The sequence below is a fragment of the Zootermopsis nevadensis genome, unplaced genomic scaffold (genome assembly GCF_977971745.1).
Source record: "Zootermopsis nevadensis isolate Lab colony 2312 unplaced genomic scaffold, Znev_1.0 Znev_ptg000010l, whole genome shotgun sequence".
NCBI lineage: Eukaryota > Metazoa > Arthropoda > Insecta > Blattodea > Termopsidae > Zootermopsis > Zootermopsis nevadensis.
Window position 1 is genome coordinate 12,910,689 of NW_028259142.1, and position 16,786 is coordinate 12,927,474.

Below are 16,786 nucleotides of genomic sequence, written 5' to 3' on the forward strand. Positions count from 1 at the left end.
AGAAGACATTCATCTACGGTTTTATATTTTGTCTTTATAAAAATGTAAATCCGAAATAAAAGTGATTAAACAGTCAGGCTGTCAATACGATTTAAAATAAATTGTATCATTCTTTTGTTGACCACAGCGCGATATTAATAGGATATCCAATGACAGTTATATTTCGCCGGCCCAGAACAATTTCCCAACACTGTTATAATGGATCGTACATGATAAATCTCGGCAGCCATGGAGGAATAGAAACGGAATCATGTGACTGTGGTGATCACCTCCTTTCAGTCATCACCAATCACTCGGTTCCTGCTCGTGTGACCCAATTTCAACCCTTCAATCTTCGACTCATTAATCAATTTCAACACGAACGCTTGCAGTTTGAAACTTTTGTATGGCAGAGGCAGAGAATGTCTTCTTTCTCATGGAAACTGCTCTACATAACTTCGTCTAGAACTTTATCCGGCGTTGCAAAAAGGAAAAATAGAAACGAAAGAAAATAACGAAAAATCGAAAGTATCTTCCACAATGTAATTTGCATGTCTTGTATAACAGTGATGTAGCATACAACCAGAAGATCTTTCCACTTCATCGTACGAACTGTAATGATCATGTTGTAAATAATTCGGGCTGTTTCGATTGTCCTGTTTAGAAACTTGGGCTGTATTTTGGGGTTTCTCAATCAGTGCACCGATACATTTTGCATTTAAGTGCGTTTGTAAACATTCAACAGTTCACAAAGTACTGTAATATTGTAAGACTTGAGGTTCTCACAGCGGTGAGTATGAAGATTTCCGTCTTCTGGGTTGTTGCGCTGTGTAGTCTGGTCGATGTTAACCAACGTTTCAGAGGTCATACTGCCTTCGTCTTCAGTTATTGTCAAGTGTTTAGCATAAATAAATTAAGTAGTTGCTGTCTTGATGTATCTCGTATTTGTATCGTAATGTAGTTAAATTTTAATACTAAATATCCAGGTTATAGAAGTTTGTCACTCATAGGCTTGGTATATTAAAATTTCTGTTAATTTATTCAACGCTGTACACACCTAAGAGATTTTCTGGCGGTGTAGGTTTTGTAAATAATTCATAATTAGTGTTCAATATAAAGCAGGTGTTTTGTGTAAGGACAGGGAAGGTACAGGGTTTATAATTAATTAATTAATTTGCCTCTTTAAACTAATTACGGCATTGCTTTCAGAGTTTATATACCAGTGGAACATTCCAAGGGCTTAATATTTATTTTTGTCTCTCTCTCAAATGTTAATTGATGAATCGATTCTCATTTCAATTAAGTAAGAGTTTGAAGTACTAGAATATTAATTTGATATGGCATTTATTTCATTGCAAGACAAATATTCCTAAGTAGGCTGATTGATTAGTTTCTCTTCACTCTGTGTCTGTGCAGACAAATGTAGGAACAGCTCGTTAAGATGTATCACAGCCGCTTCAAACCATTTCATCATCCAAAAATATTTCCTATTGTAGCTGAAACCACTTCACTTGTACCGAGCGTACAGAACCAAATTTCATAATACAAGTCATCAATCTACTCAGTGTTGCCTACTGTAACTGACGTTGCTATTTCATATAACTGTCTTTAATTTATACTAAAAGGGAACATAGGCTTGTGTCTTCAACCCCGCGGTGTGTGAGTTTCTTGTAGTAAGTTCTGAACTGCTTGACGGATGTTACTGTAACTTAGTACAAACATCATTCGACTTGAGATCTCACCACCTTTCTTTCATTTTTAATTCCACATTGAGTACTACCAATATGGCTGCCATGCGAACTTGTGAGCAACAGTAGCGTATTTTCATTGGATCTTGAATGCTTGTGTGTAAAGAGAGCTTTCTAAATTTTTGTGCAACTTTGGACCAAGTTATTTGTAGTAAGTAAATCAGCAATATGGCGACCGTACGATATCTAGGGCTGTTTGAAGTTTTCGGTTTGTCTGTGATCAAAGGATGCTGTAGGCTGGTAGAACATAAATGTACATAGAAAACGTGTTTCTTATTTATAATTACAGGTAAATAAATATAACGACGGTGAGCCACTTAGGTATTATATTGGATAAATTTAACAAACTTTTAGTCTTTGCTAGTGAAAATTATGAATCTAAATTTGAATAACAACTGAATTCCGGAAGTATAAATTTATAGATTATGCTAACATTAAGATATGGGCGTAGACTGAAGCATTTTAAGGAAAGAAAGTAACACAAATTCCTCCCAGAAATTCTGTTTAAATTTTCGGGTAATGAAAACACACGCACTGACCCAAATATTTATACATATTTCACATAGTAGCATAAGCGCGCGTAATTTATAGATATATGAAAGTTTTAAGTCCATTAGATTTTATCTGAATGTACAAATTCTTGTTCGTATATCATTTTTGTAGATGTCAATTCTATTTTTTGTCTACATTTGATAATAAATAGAAGTGGTCCTCGTGTTTTCTTTCATAACATGAAGAAAAATGAAACGGCAATGGAAAGAAGAGATTACTTCATTCAGAAGAAGGGAATTTTCTATAGAGCCGGCCTGGCACTCTTCTTATCACAAGAGGGCGCTCGCATCATCAATTATCAGCAGCTGTTGGTGACTGACTGACAGACATCCAGGCCGGGTCTCAAAATTTGCATAGTTCAAGATACTGAAACGCAAATAGGCCTATTCTCATTTAGAGCCGTGTTCCTAATTTATTTTAAAACTAACGTCCACGTCTATTACGTTGCAAGCAAGCAAAGTTAGTTTATTATGTTTGTCTCTGTGACCGACCTATTTAACATTCGGGCAAGAGTTAGTAGTCTCAACAGCGCCAGACCGTTTCTGCCTTCTCATATCGAGATACGTTACATTATTTCTGTAATATGGTAATGAAAACAATTCACAGTTCACTAATTTTGACTGAAGTAATAATATAATAATTACTTTGTTATTAATACTGACTTACTCGGTAAATATAACAGTGCATTTTACGAAGTCCCAGAAGTAAGGTAACATAAATTATTTGGTTTCTACTGTGGTATTCAATATCAATAAGCATGTTCATTACTGAAGCTACAAATAAGTGTTTTGAATACTGCAAAATTGTGCTCAAAGCTTAAAGAAGGTGAAATCCACATTCACGCTTTGTTTGAAACCGTATGTTTGTACTCCAAAGAAAGTTGACATACAGGTAATTATTTACATGTGACAAGTCAACCAAAATGGCTGTATGCAGATCTGTTCAGTAATTCGGATTTTGTGCGCAAAGGGACTAAAGCAAGCTCAATTCACAAGAGGGGAATGCCATATCAAAGAAACAAGTTTGTTTCTGGTGTAATGAATTAAAAAAAATGACGTGTTAACATTAGTGATGAACCAATGAGTGGCAGACAGCCAACGAGCGAAACAAATAACAGTACCGTGCGCATTGAGCAGTGTGTTTTGGTAGACAGGCGTGAAAATTTGAACATCCGGGCAGAAGGTCTGTTTGATCGAGTCGAGTATTCTATGTTTACGAGGTAGTCCACAAGAAGCCTGTTTTCAAAAGGTGTGCGCCCTCTGGGCCGCAAAGTAGTTGACAAAGTTTCACAGTACAGCACGCATTGGTATGTGTCCACAGTTGTTGAAACATTGCCGCAACGAAAGTGAAGGAGGCGATAACATAGAAGCATCCAGGATCCGCTATAGTCAAAATTTCAAGTTCACTTTATCTGCGAGGAAGGAAATACCTTTTGGCATCACTCATACATTCTATTGATTGGCTTCGTACATCGTAGGCCGACAATCAGTGTTAAATGCTACGTGCAACTACTGCAGCCACCCGTGAGCGGGTTGCAACGCACATTATGGTAGGTGTTGGAGCATCCAACATACAGGTCAGATCTGACCTCCTCCGCCTTTATTATTATTTGGGTTTGTAAAGCATTATCTATATGGAGGGTACCTCGACTAATGAGGATGTTCAACATTAAGCGCGTCGTTGGCTCTTGGTGATGAACCCAGGCTTTTGCTGCAGGATTATGGATGGTTTCGCCGTATGGTTAGACAGATATGTTAACAGGCAAAGCGACTATGATGAAAATTGGTTCAAATATATGCCTTTATTTATGTAAAATATCATAATATTTCGATTAAAAAACTTCATGCAGAAGACTAATCGTACCTTACATTTTAGACTCCATTCACTCAATCCAGCTTGGACAGAGTGGACCGATGGAATATTGTGATTAAGTATGGTCTCCCTTTAAATCTGGTGAATACTATTAAAATACTATATGATAATACCAGTATTATTTTAATAACGAAAACAAAGATATCACAGGGACTCCCCCAGAAGTAAGTCAATGGTTTATATATATATATATATATATATATATATATATATATTAACATTTCTTAGAAGAATGGAAACTAACAAATCCAAAAATATGCACCTGGGAAATAATAAATATACAAACACAATACTATTTGCGCATGACCAGATACTTTTGGTAGAAACCTAATACCATTTACAATAAAATGTTGCAAAACTCGTTAAATAAAAATATCTACTAATAAAACGAAGGTAGTGGAAAGTGGAAGGAAAGTACATGAGGAAAGGGAAGATTGTTATAGATCATATCGTGATTAAACATACAAGTTCGTTTAAGTACGTGCGATGTAATATACCAACATACAAAATTAATGTGGACTTAGAAGTCAATGTGCAAAAATATAATGTTAGATGGATGCATTAAAACATGCTTGTGAAAAAAACTACGATTGCATAACACCATTTCGGATCCTGCCCTACAGTATGGGAGCGAGAAAATAAGAGTATTTAGAGAAAAGAGAAAAAAGGAGACTAGAAACATCGGAAATTAGATTTCTGATATCCGTTTTGAGGGTTTCACTAAGAGATAAAATGAGAAGTGAAGTCGTAAGAAGACAAACATAGAACGAATGGTGGAAGAAATACGAGAATGTCATAGACATTTTATAATCATGAAGAGAAGATGCTTCTTGAACGCCTGCCGCGGCAAACATACTTCTGTCAGCATACTGGAAGACGGGACATTGTGTGTCCAAGAAGCAGATGGAGACAATTCTTTTAGTATCGGAACTGGTCAAAGGATTCAATCCTTGAATGGGAAGAAGAATACATTATAGATAAATTTACACTTTTTATATTTTAATCTTTGTCAGGAAGAAGGCAAGAAGATAACAGAATCCTGGCGAAGTATTAGCAAGGGATTTTCGAATTTAATATGCTCTTAAATTTATTTGAATATGATGTTGATATAGCCCATTACCGTCCCTTCCAAATATTTAAATTTGTCTTATTACAAAATATTTGTTATATTCCTTTATATTATGGCATTGTTCCACGTTTTAGAAAAAAATATTTAGATATTAGCATTTTTCTATGAGTTAATTTTTAGACAATCTGTTCATTATAATTGCATCTTACAGTTTAATTAATTAATAAACAGCTAACTAACTCCATGGAGCAGAGTTCTGCTTGAGTGACTAATAAGTACACTTAGCTAGTCAGGAATTCTTCCAATTTTATGGAACCAGAATATTACTTACCATATTCACAAGAGAGCGCCACCGGTCTAGCATGGGCCACATCAATCCAATCTACAATACAAAAAAAATTTTAACATCTGTTTTATTATTATCTTCGTATTTACATCTACGCATTGTGAATGTTCTTTTCCATTAGCATTTCCAACCAAAATTTTTTATGCATTTGTTATCTCCCCATGAGTCCTATATGACCCGTGCAGAATATCTGCATTGATGATTCAATTCAATTAATTTATTTATGTGTTTGCCAACAGCAAGAAGCCAATAACAGGCAAACACTGATAATACATACAATAATAATGAAATAATAATGAAAAATAGTACACAAACAGATTAACTAAACTTATACATGTACAGTATTAAATATAACTGCCAAGTACAGGCAGACCCAAAATAGGAACAATATTAACACAAAGCAAAATAAATGAAGAAATATAAATAAAAACAAATAATCCACCTAGGGAACACTAATATAATTGTAAAACGTTAAACAAATATAAAAAACAGATAACGATGCCGATGATGATAATAACGAAGGTGGTGATAATAACAATACTAATGTATCTCGGGGATAAGGTTTTCCTCCTTGCTTTTAGACAGATACCGTGTAGTATGGTGTAAAAGTAGAAATGATAATAAACTTGTAATTATCATCATTATCATAGTTTTGAGGTATCACATTTAGCAGTTTACCTTAATAATATCCTAATTTTTTGTGAAGGAAATATGTGTTTTCACCAGCGAATAAACTTCGTTATTACTTACTTATATTTACCGATTCATCTTCTGATCCGTTGGAAATGATGACATTTATAATTCCCGAATACAGTATTAGAAATATTCCAACTCGCTGAGCTTTGTCACAAACACATTTTCGGACCATATGTTTCGTGATAAAAGTGTTTCATGCCAAATTGGCATCGCAGCAGCAACGTAGATTATGATGATTTCACTGACGCGCAGTTCAACTGACGACTCGAACTTTTATCCGCTTTGAAGTGATCTCGGGACGTCGTCGGTCAGTTGCCAAAGCTATCTGCAGCGCTCCTCCGGTCTGTGTGTCTGTCTGTCTGTCTGTCTGTCTGGCAGTGCCAGCCCGTTTTCCTTTATCACAGTTCCAGTGTGCGGGTATTGGACGATGTGATGGATCACCAGAAAAAATATCCACGTCAAACGTGAGCAAAAAGTAATGTAAAGAAGAGAAGGACATATAGACCATTCTTCCTTTCTAGGACGTACCAAAAATCCTCGCAACAACTTGTGAATCTTCTGGTGCCTGTCTAGATTATTTGGACGTGCTTCTTTATAAGGACCTTCATGTGTTGTATACAACTAACGTCTTTTGAGCTACAAGTTTGCTGGTTTCCTTTACAGGGACTGATCCTTCCTAAAGGACCTAAGAAAAATTTTAGATGAAATTTCTGCAACGGATAATAAAGCAAAGCATTCAGTTGTAACTAATTCTGTGTAAACTCAATACCAAACAAAGGTTTCAACGTCCTCCGGCTCGATTGATTTAGAGATTATTTAACAACGCTGTTTAAAGTGAATCGGTTTATCATTTTGAATGTTATAGGGGCATGATTGTTAGTAGTGAGCATATAAGGGGTTTAAAAGAGGGCGAGTCGTAGCCCCACGTAACCTGCAATCCCGGTACTGAATAGTGAAAAACGAAGGAGAATCTGAAATGGTTTGGATATTAGCACAATAGAGATTTGACCCAGATACTTCTTGAATAAAATTCTGCAGATTTACAACATCAATATCTTATTTGTCTCTGAAGACTGTGATTTTATATTCGCTATTATTTCTCACGCTTCTGTAATAAGGGCGGTAAAGAATATGTACAAATTTGGAAATGATTTGAATTGTAGTTAGTGAAAATGCAAACACAATAATTGATTTGTTTTAAAGACTATTCGTTAAAAACGCTTCCACAAAAACACCATGATCTGTACAAACAATAAATGTTAAAATGTATTTGTCATTTGTGATTGTAGACTGTGTACAAAGTATATAGTAGTGGGTAGTCAAAGTATGTTGTTGTAAATCAGGTTCTCACGGATGCGCTTATGAAGATGATTGTCTTCTAGGTTGTTGCATTATGTAGTCTCGTAAACGTTTACCGACGTTTCAGAGGTGCTTTCTGCTTTCCTTATCAGGGTCACTCATCATCACCAATACTGAACACATTCATTTTCCACATAAAATTATCTAAAATGAAGCGAACATAAAAGTTGATGACGTAACGCAGCAAAAATAGAATTCAGAAAATGTGTGGCTACAACATTTTGACTTTTTTCTTGTTCAGATAACGGACGGTGTACAACGTAAATATTATTTTAATAGTGATTTCGCTCTTTAACTTTGTTTTCCGATATAATTACTAGCCCTGAACCGCCAAATAGATAATTTAGCAGGTAGGAAATTAAGTTCATGTGCAGCATAGAACAAGTAAGATTCATATTTTGGCTTCTTAATTCTCAAACACTACTTGATTATGTTAAACAGTAAGCCTTAAGTGTTGAGCGGGGTATATAACGTTATCCTTCAGGAATAATTTTACGTGATGCTGTACGAAGTGAGCGTATTCTCAATACTGAAAATTCTTCGGTTACCAAACCTCGACATGAAGTCGTGGAAGGTAATTATGAGTGTAGTTATCAATTATATGAAAATCAGAAACAGATGGGGCAGGTAGATCCAGAAGATCTTCAGTCTCAACGACTTAGAGAAAAAGAACTGGTTGACATAAGGAATGGACATTAATGCTTCCTCTGTCTTGCCTTAAGCGGGTAAAGCCATTGTTTCTGCCCTTGTGTATCTCATCATCACCCCTCCTGTTTTATTAATCTTCATTAATCACATTCATCCAAACGACTGCGTCCATCGCAGACCAGGGTGCCATCTGGATGTTACTAAGCGAACTAACTTTAAAAATGTATTAATTTTAACGAAAAGTAAGCTACTAAGTCATGTAGGATTTGAGGTTTTCACGACACTGCACGCAGGGACCTCCGAGACGTTGATAAACTTCTATCAGACTATACGGTGCAACAACCCAGAAGGCTCACCGCTGTTAATACCTGAAATCTTATTAGTAGGTTACACCATCTGAATGTTGTTTTCAAGGTTGGAGCCAATGTTAAATGCGCTTTTTTATTTGTATATTTGAGGAAATATTGTAAGATTTTATGAACAATGGAAGAAGGTAGATTTTTTCCGCGGGTTTTTCAATTTATCCTTACATCTTTTCGTCTAAAACGCGAATCGTCTGCTATAATGCTGGAAGGAATGTTCCAACAGACGACTGCATTAATTCTGCTTTGTGGCAGGCTCTCAGCTAATGGCATATAAAGTAAAACTGTTCGTTAAAGTAAATTAAAGAGTGGCATCCTTTTACATTTACACGTAACGTTCAAACATAGGCAATTTCTTAGCTTAGTAAAGAAGCAAACGAAGGAAGTGTTTAAACCTTTGAAGCAAGAAGTCATCTAAACAATTGCCAATTTAAAAATTCAATTCTTATCTTACATAAAAAAACAACGCTTCTCCAACACAAAGACCAGTTGACTCATGCTGTTCAGAGGAATAATTTATGTTTAAACTGTTCCGAGAATCATATAAACCGTACAAAACACTTTCGTGTGCAAAATGTAGAGTTATTGAATGTTAAAGCAGATGGTACACATGGTTATACCCGAGCTTTAAGAAACCAATACAAAAATACAAAAGATTATAGAACATGTAAACAATCAAACGTTCAGAAAACACAAGAACAATTCCCTTACTTTTTAGTTCTCTTAGTTGTCCTCCATGTTAGTGGAAAGTGAGGCTGACTCACGTGTGGGAACAAATTTACATGGGTGGATTAAGAAAGGAACATAGTATTTTGGATTTACTACAGAACTAAAAGAGTTTTAACCAAAATTCTGGACAAGAGAATAAACGAATATGCCACTTGATATAACTCAAACAGAGAGTTTATTGATGCTGATAATGAAATACAGACCAACTGGTACAAGAAACTGTCAACCTTTGAACAGATTGAAGATTTTGGCTAAGCTTCTAAAGCACGATGTAGCCGGAAAACCTTAACGGCAGCAACATGTAAGAGATCTAGACTTACATCGGAGGATAATATTAAAGTGGATCATAATGAAATAGTACGTGAAATTGTAGAATGAATTCAGCTGGTACAGTATATGGCCCAGTGGCAGGATATTGTGAGCATGATAATTAACCTTCGCGTTGCATAATAGGAGTGAAATTCCTTCGTTAGATAATTGACTACCAGATTCTAAATAAAGCCTCTGGTCGAGTCGGTTAATACGAGGCTCGTCCATAAAGTAAGTTTCCCTGGAACCGTTTACAGAAACAAAACACAATTTCATGGAAATATTTATTGCAACAGATACAGCAAGTGTCCAGCTATTTTTCAACATATTCGCCACCGGAATTGAGACATTTGTCATACCGTGGGACCAACTTTTAATACCTGTGTCGTAGAAGTCTGCCGCCTGGGATTGGAACCACTGTGTGACAACCATCTCCGCCTCTCTGTCATTCTCAAAACGCTGACGCTGACCGGACAAGAATTTCTTGAGGTGTAGGAAAAGATGGAAATCACTGGGAGCGAGGTCCGGGCTGTAGGGTGAATGATTAAACACCTCCCAGCTGAACTCCTGCAGGAGACTTGCTGTCCGTCGAGCCGTGTGCAGCCTAGCGTTATCACTGACCGCACTTCACAGTCGGCGGGAGCTGGAATAAGAACCTCCATCTTCAACAGCTGCAACGATGCTACTGTGAGAACGCGGGAAGTACCGTTAGTGCATGCGCCATGCTACGTCATTGCTCTATCACGTACGCACAGTCGCTTCGCGCAATATAAGGTTTGCTAGCTGTGGGACGAGTGGGAAACTTACTTTGTGGACGCGCCTCGTATAAAGAATGTTAATAAATAAATAACTAAATAAGTTTAATCTGTGGGTATTTTTAGGGTTTACATTAGACAGTGTGAGTGGAAATAAAGTTTTCCCAAGAATTCACGATACAGACCTATAACTTTAGTATCTGTAGAATCCATAGAGAAGTTTCGAAGTTGAAACATGCGGACGTACAGGCACGACATCCACATTATGCGTTTACTTTGCACTTCACTTCACTTCACGCAAAAAACTTATGGAAACTTACTAAACCGCCGTGTCCAATAATCCGACAGTCTATCTGATTTGTTGTACGCCTATTGGCGTAGGCTATTCTTAACTTGAATTCCAGTACATAATTCATCATCGCTCCGCAACTCCTACGGAATTTATAAACCAAGATAAATCCTAAAGTTATAACTTAATTTTTGTATTCACTGTGGCCCATCTGACTGTTGGTCAGCTCCATACAATAATGTTTATTAAATATCTTCATTGTGAACAGACTGCCTTTAAGGCATTTCAACCCATTGAAGAGGATTTATAACGCTCGTGTATTGAAGAAATATATTCGAGATAAGCTACGTTAGAACATTTTCGCTTCATTCTATTGAAATAAAGTCTAATTTGAATAGTTAGAAATTCTCTTTAAAGGATTTCCGATCTCTGTGATATTTTGACATCATTAGTGGTTGTCTACATTGAGGAACTACCTCGATTTTATTAAGCAGCTTTTTATTCGCTAGTATCCATTGAGACTGGAGAGTTGCTCATTGCCTTGTGTGGTCTTTTCATATTTGACTTCTCTTAGCCTGTATTCCAAGAATAAACTGAAATACAGACTGTTAGGTATCAGTGAAAATGCTGTAATAAAACGTGACTCGGTGGGGTTTCTGTTTGTATGGTTTTAAAGTTGTGCAGATTATTTATCCCGTCATTGTATGTACGCTGCAGCTATTAAAGACCGATTCTTTTATATATGTATATATGTATATACCTACTTGACATTTCAGTTTTTATTTTGCACTTTGAGAGTGTGGTTTCATATGGAGTATTTGGGTTTTGGAGATGAGAACTACGTCTACAAAACTGTAATTGGAAAACTTTAAGGGAACAGGCTACTTAAAAATCTTTGTAGGTTTGAGAATATTACTAAAATTTGTCGTAAAGTAATAGAGAGTGAGCGTTTGGACTTGATTCAGATGGCTTGGGATAGGAGCGGGCTTTTTTGATCACTGTTATGAGCATTCCGGTTACATAAATGGGGAATTTTTTTACTAGCTTGGTGATTACGAGCTCCTCTGTAAGCCACTTGCTGAAGTTAGTTAATTGAAAAATTGCAGTTTTCTCAGTTGAGGTTAAATATGTCAACTTTGATTTGGTGGTTGACGGAAAATTAAGTCTTGGATTTGTTACTGCCCACGTACCAGAAGTTTACAAAACAGATCCACTGATTCTTCGGGGCGTTAATGAGAACCTCGTTTAACAGAATTAAAGCTACTTAGAGTCAAGAAATCATACTTTTAAGTCGAATACTTTCGTTATGTATTAAGTCATATTTGTAAACATAACGCTGTAGAGAATATAACTCAATCTGTGATAGAAGCAAGAATTTGATTTCATGAATTTAAAAGACTTAACTAAGAATCTGAGATCCAACTCTAAAACAAGTAGTGATATTTAAAAAACTGATCGCTGTTTCTGAAATAAAATATGAATACATTCAGTCGCTGTAGGAAGTACTAGTACTTTTTTAGTCAGCGTAGCCTTGTGGGGAGGAAATGTGCTCTCGATCTGCTCGATTTGACGGGTGGGGCTCCCGAAAGTACTACCCGAGTTCGTGTCCACAAATGACTCATTTTATACGGGACACAAAAATCGAGGTGCTAAATAATGGATACTGTTAATGCAATGAAGTACTCATTTAATAATTTAATATTTATTTCGTTAATAACATTTATTCTCTTCATATTCAGTGAATTTAACAGCTATGAGGCAAATGAAATTCGTAGTAATTTAGTTTAGTTCAGTTTACTATTATTCGTGTTGCATTAGCAGCCATAATGTCAAATACAAATGCAGCACAACAAACAATAAAATATTAAAATTATATATGCAACATATTAGCAGGGAAATTTTGCAATTACGAAATTTTATGCACATTTCTCATCTCTCCTACGAGTGCTGCACAACCACTCTTATCTAATTCATAACTTCAGATTACAGTCGATGAAGTGTTCCGCCTATCCACTCACATAAACTATTGTTTGTGATACGTGTTGACCTTATGGTAGTTAACATTTGTTCCGCACACCTGCGTCTTCACCATGTTTCTGACGTTATTTGTGTGCGTGTTTAATTATGTTGATTACTGATTAGTTTATGTGACCCATGGCATCGGCTTACACGGTAGGTCGGCGGGGGTGATTATTTCTGGTGGCATCTACTACATACATGAGTTTACGTTTTCCCTCAGGCATGACGTGTCCTCCATCATCCTATGACGAGATACTTTCCTGCAAAAAGACTTTTTTAAAAATCTTCTGATGGTTCACTAATATGACCATCAAAATAATATATAGATATAGTTATCACGCTGACGCCATTAACATATTCCTTTGAGTAGGCGTGTTAAGTGACTCGTAGTGTCTCGTGCGTCACATGTCCGCACGGCCGCCATGTTGATGTTACTTACGATGGGGTAAAACGTGGTGCATGGTTTGGGACATCTGTGGTGGCATGTTGTTAACAAATGTTTCATCAAAATCAGTTCATTCGTTAGTGAGGGGAAGTCGCGGACATGACTAGCACATACACCAGAGGTTTTCAACCCACGGCCTGCGGACCGCCGAGGTAATGTGTAAACTATTTGCAATAGAAAGTTTTTTTAATACATGGCTATAAATTTATAAGAGTTTCACCTCATTAAAATCCGGAGGGAACCGAAAACGAAAAGTGAATACGAACTAAGGTCTTGAAAAGAGAATATGGCTTTATATGGTTGTCAAACTTTTTTGAAGACTATGATTTATGTTGTTTCAATAGGTGCTGAGAAGATTTTTTTTTCCTAATAGAGACGAGATATTTACATAAAAACTCCAAACACGTGTCCATCAAAAATTATTAGTGATAAAATGAGGGAAATGTAAGCCTAAGTGAGATAATAATTGCATATAATTGACTAATGTTATTAAAATGTAAGAATTTGCACTGGATTAATCTAACTTTGTAATAAATATTCTTCCGTTAAAGTGAAAACAAAACTAATTAAAAATTTGTCACAGTTCTCTTTGCGCAGTTCTTTTCGAATATGGAACCATTGTTGTCTATGCCAGTGGTATTCAACCTTTTTTGTTCGCTTACCCCCAGATATAATTTCTCTTCAACTTTGTACCCCCAAAGTTGTTGGTGTATAATTCAAGTTATACATGGTATATAATCTACATCTAAAATGAATTAAATAAATTGCATTACTGATTATTCAGTGTTTATCATAAAATAATGAATATATTTTTTAAATTTCACGTGACCCCTAAGATGTCTTCGCGTACCCCTGGGGGTACGCATACCCCAGGTTGAATACCACTGGTCTATGCAACTGATGTCAATGTGACTTGGATTACTGATCAATAAACAGACCACAATGAACATTATTATATTTGCAGTTGATCCACGAGTATTGTGTGTTGTTTGTTTGTGAAATTACTTTGCGGCGATGTATCAACTGCCGAACTTACCTATCGCTGCAGTAGCCTGTCTTATCGCTATTCATTCCAAGTATTACTTCAAGTTTTGTAATGTGCTACTTTGGTTGTTTACCGTTTTATAATAGCCTATCACGAGTCAGATGAATCACATCCGCACTCTATAACATTACGTCTTTAACGTCATTTTAATATTATCTTTGCATCTCTTCCTATGCCTAGGAGTTCTAAGTTGTGTATTTATAAGATTTAAAAAATTGTTTTAACATAGATTTAAGCGATATTTCCCAACTGAAGAGAAATAACGGACATGGGGGTAAACCATAGACCTCAAATTATTTCCCTTTGTTTGCTGTTCGTCGTTGACAAATTCGCTACAGAAAGTTGAAACCAGGGAGTAAGAAACAATTTTATTTTAAGATTGTAAATTATAACTTCTTATAACATTTATCTTCTAATGTAAATGTGAGATTTGCTGGAGTTTGCAAAGAAAATTCTAAATATTTTGGGAATTATATTGTATTATGTAATTAATAAGTTGTGTTTGATGGTGACAATATTTTATATATTTGATGATGAATACATCGGCGATAGTTACAAACATTGGAGTTGATCATCTCTTGTTTGAATGGTGAAACAAGGAGAGACTTATAACAGTCTCTGTCCAAATAAACTCCCCACTTAGCACTCTGCTTGTGTCGCTCGTTAACGAGTAGAGTTTCGTAAACTTGCATAGCATGCTGGGATCTCTCCTACATACCACGCAGTTCGCGTCCTTTCCATTGATCAGATTTCCAAGAAACTATCTTGTTCCACGTCAACAATTGTAATGCTTCGGCTTCTACGAATATATTCTTCGACTGCCTGATTCTAAATTGTAAGGGATCGATTTTGTTGTTGATCCCTGTTGTAGCGCAGTCCGGGGCAGACTGATTGCTGGGTAGTGGGTTTAGATCCCGCACAGGCCATGAATGTGTTGAGCGTCTCATAAAACAGCATATCATAGCACTCAGTCATATAATGTCTTGAAAATTGGGAGTGAAAATAAAACACTACGACCCACAGAATCATAAGAAGCGATTTAAAGATTGAACGAATTCTATAAAGCTTTAAAGAAATTCAGCTAATTTGGAAGTGGAATTTTTCAGGAATTTTTGTGTTCAAATCGTGTAAATTAAGGTCGATAAAAGTCGTAAATAGTTTACAAAATAAGATTTTAATTTATTTATACATACCAAGGTGTAATTTATACGTTTCTAGTGGCCAATAGAAATTGTACTTTTAATCGAAATATGATTTCAGAGGAAAAGTGTAATATTTAATTCAAATTTCTGCAGCTATATTTCATGATGCAGGTTAAAAAAAAAACTTTCAGCTTACTGTTTCCGATTCTGAAGCCTACAGATTAAAATATAGAAAAAGCATTATTATGCATGTTGTACGTGAGTATCCTGACTGATATTGTTCGAACCGAGGAATGCCGAGCAGATTATTTGGACCAAAGAGCGAGATAAATGAATAAGAATGTTCAGAGTTTGAAATGTCGTCATAATAGAGTTAATAGGGTGGTGATGATATTTTGGTTCACGTGGTTTAGGAAGCTTGAATGTATGAGATATTGATATAACATTTTAATCAGAAAACCTGAAGCTAAGGCACCACTTTATAAATGTAATCATTGATGGTAGGATAATATTAAATGGGATTTAGATAAATAGCGTGTGAAATTGGGGACTGGATTGGATTAAATGTAGGCAGGGTTAAATGGAGGGCTTTTGTAAACACAGTAATAAACATGTATGTTGAGAAATAGCATTGAAGTTCTTTACCCACTGAGTGACGATCAGCTTCTCGAAAAAAATCGTGCACCATGAAGTAGATTGTTTTCGTTGTAGGTAGTAGCTTCCACGCATGGTAAACGCACAAATATTATAATAAGGTTATTAATTATAAACATACCGCAGACACTATTTTCATTGTCTCCTCATGTTCTTCTCAGATATTAATACAGGTCACGGATCACTTAGGTTTTAATACATTCAAATTACCTCTGGCACTGTTTCCTAACAGGAGACGATCCAAAGTCTTCGAATTGAGGGGTGTTAGCGCAGTGAAATCGAACTGTTTGAGGACATGGCGAAGAAATTTAGGACGCATTATGACTTTTCACTTAACAAAACTCAGGAGGCAAGGAGAAATGAGAACTGTGACTCTCTGAAATACTTAATATGTCTCAGCAACTGTTCCGCATTAGTCGATCATTATATTGTTAACAATCATTCATCCTTGTAAATGTAATGTGGAAGATAAGAGAAAAGACTTACTATCAGCAGATTTCAAGCTTGTTCATATATTTTTTTTTTGTGAAAACAAATGTTAGTTGTGTCTTAAGATAATATTTATGTTTACATATGTATACTATAAATTTTAGCGTTTTTTTTGGCTTGCAATTTACTACGAAATTTTGATGTTTCCATAGCTTAGGCCACTGTAGTAGCATTAGAGGATTAATAAAAACAGGTTTAATAAAAATATTCTTACGAGCTCTTGTTTTAAAGTTCTAAGCTACAGTTAACATTTGTTTTTGCTCGGGCATGAACTGTGGA

The 16,786-nt window shown here is 35.8% G+C and overlaps 2 long non-coding RNA genes across 4 annotated transcripts in view; one reads left to right on the forward strand and one right to left on the reverse strand.

Moving 5' to 3' along the window:
- LOC110841515 (uncharacterized) overlaps nucleotides 1–16,786 on the forward strand; it is a 290,669-nt gene that overhangs the window by 70,789 nt on the left and 203,094 nt on the right. The window lies entirely within an intron of this gene.
- LOC110841489 (uncharacterized) lies at nucleotides 4,914–6,527 on the reverse strand. Its single transcript, XR_015534433.1, has 3 exons — nucleotides 6,317–6,527; nucleotides 5,552–5,602; nucleotides 4,914–5,100 (listed from the first exon to the last, which is right to left on the reverse strand). It is a non-coding gene; the product is annotated as an uncharacterized LOC110841489 (long non-coding RNA).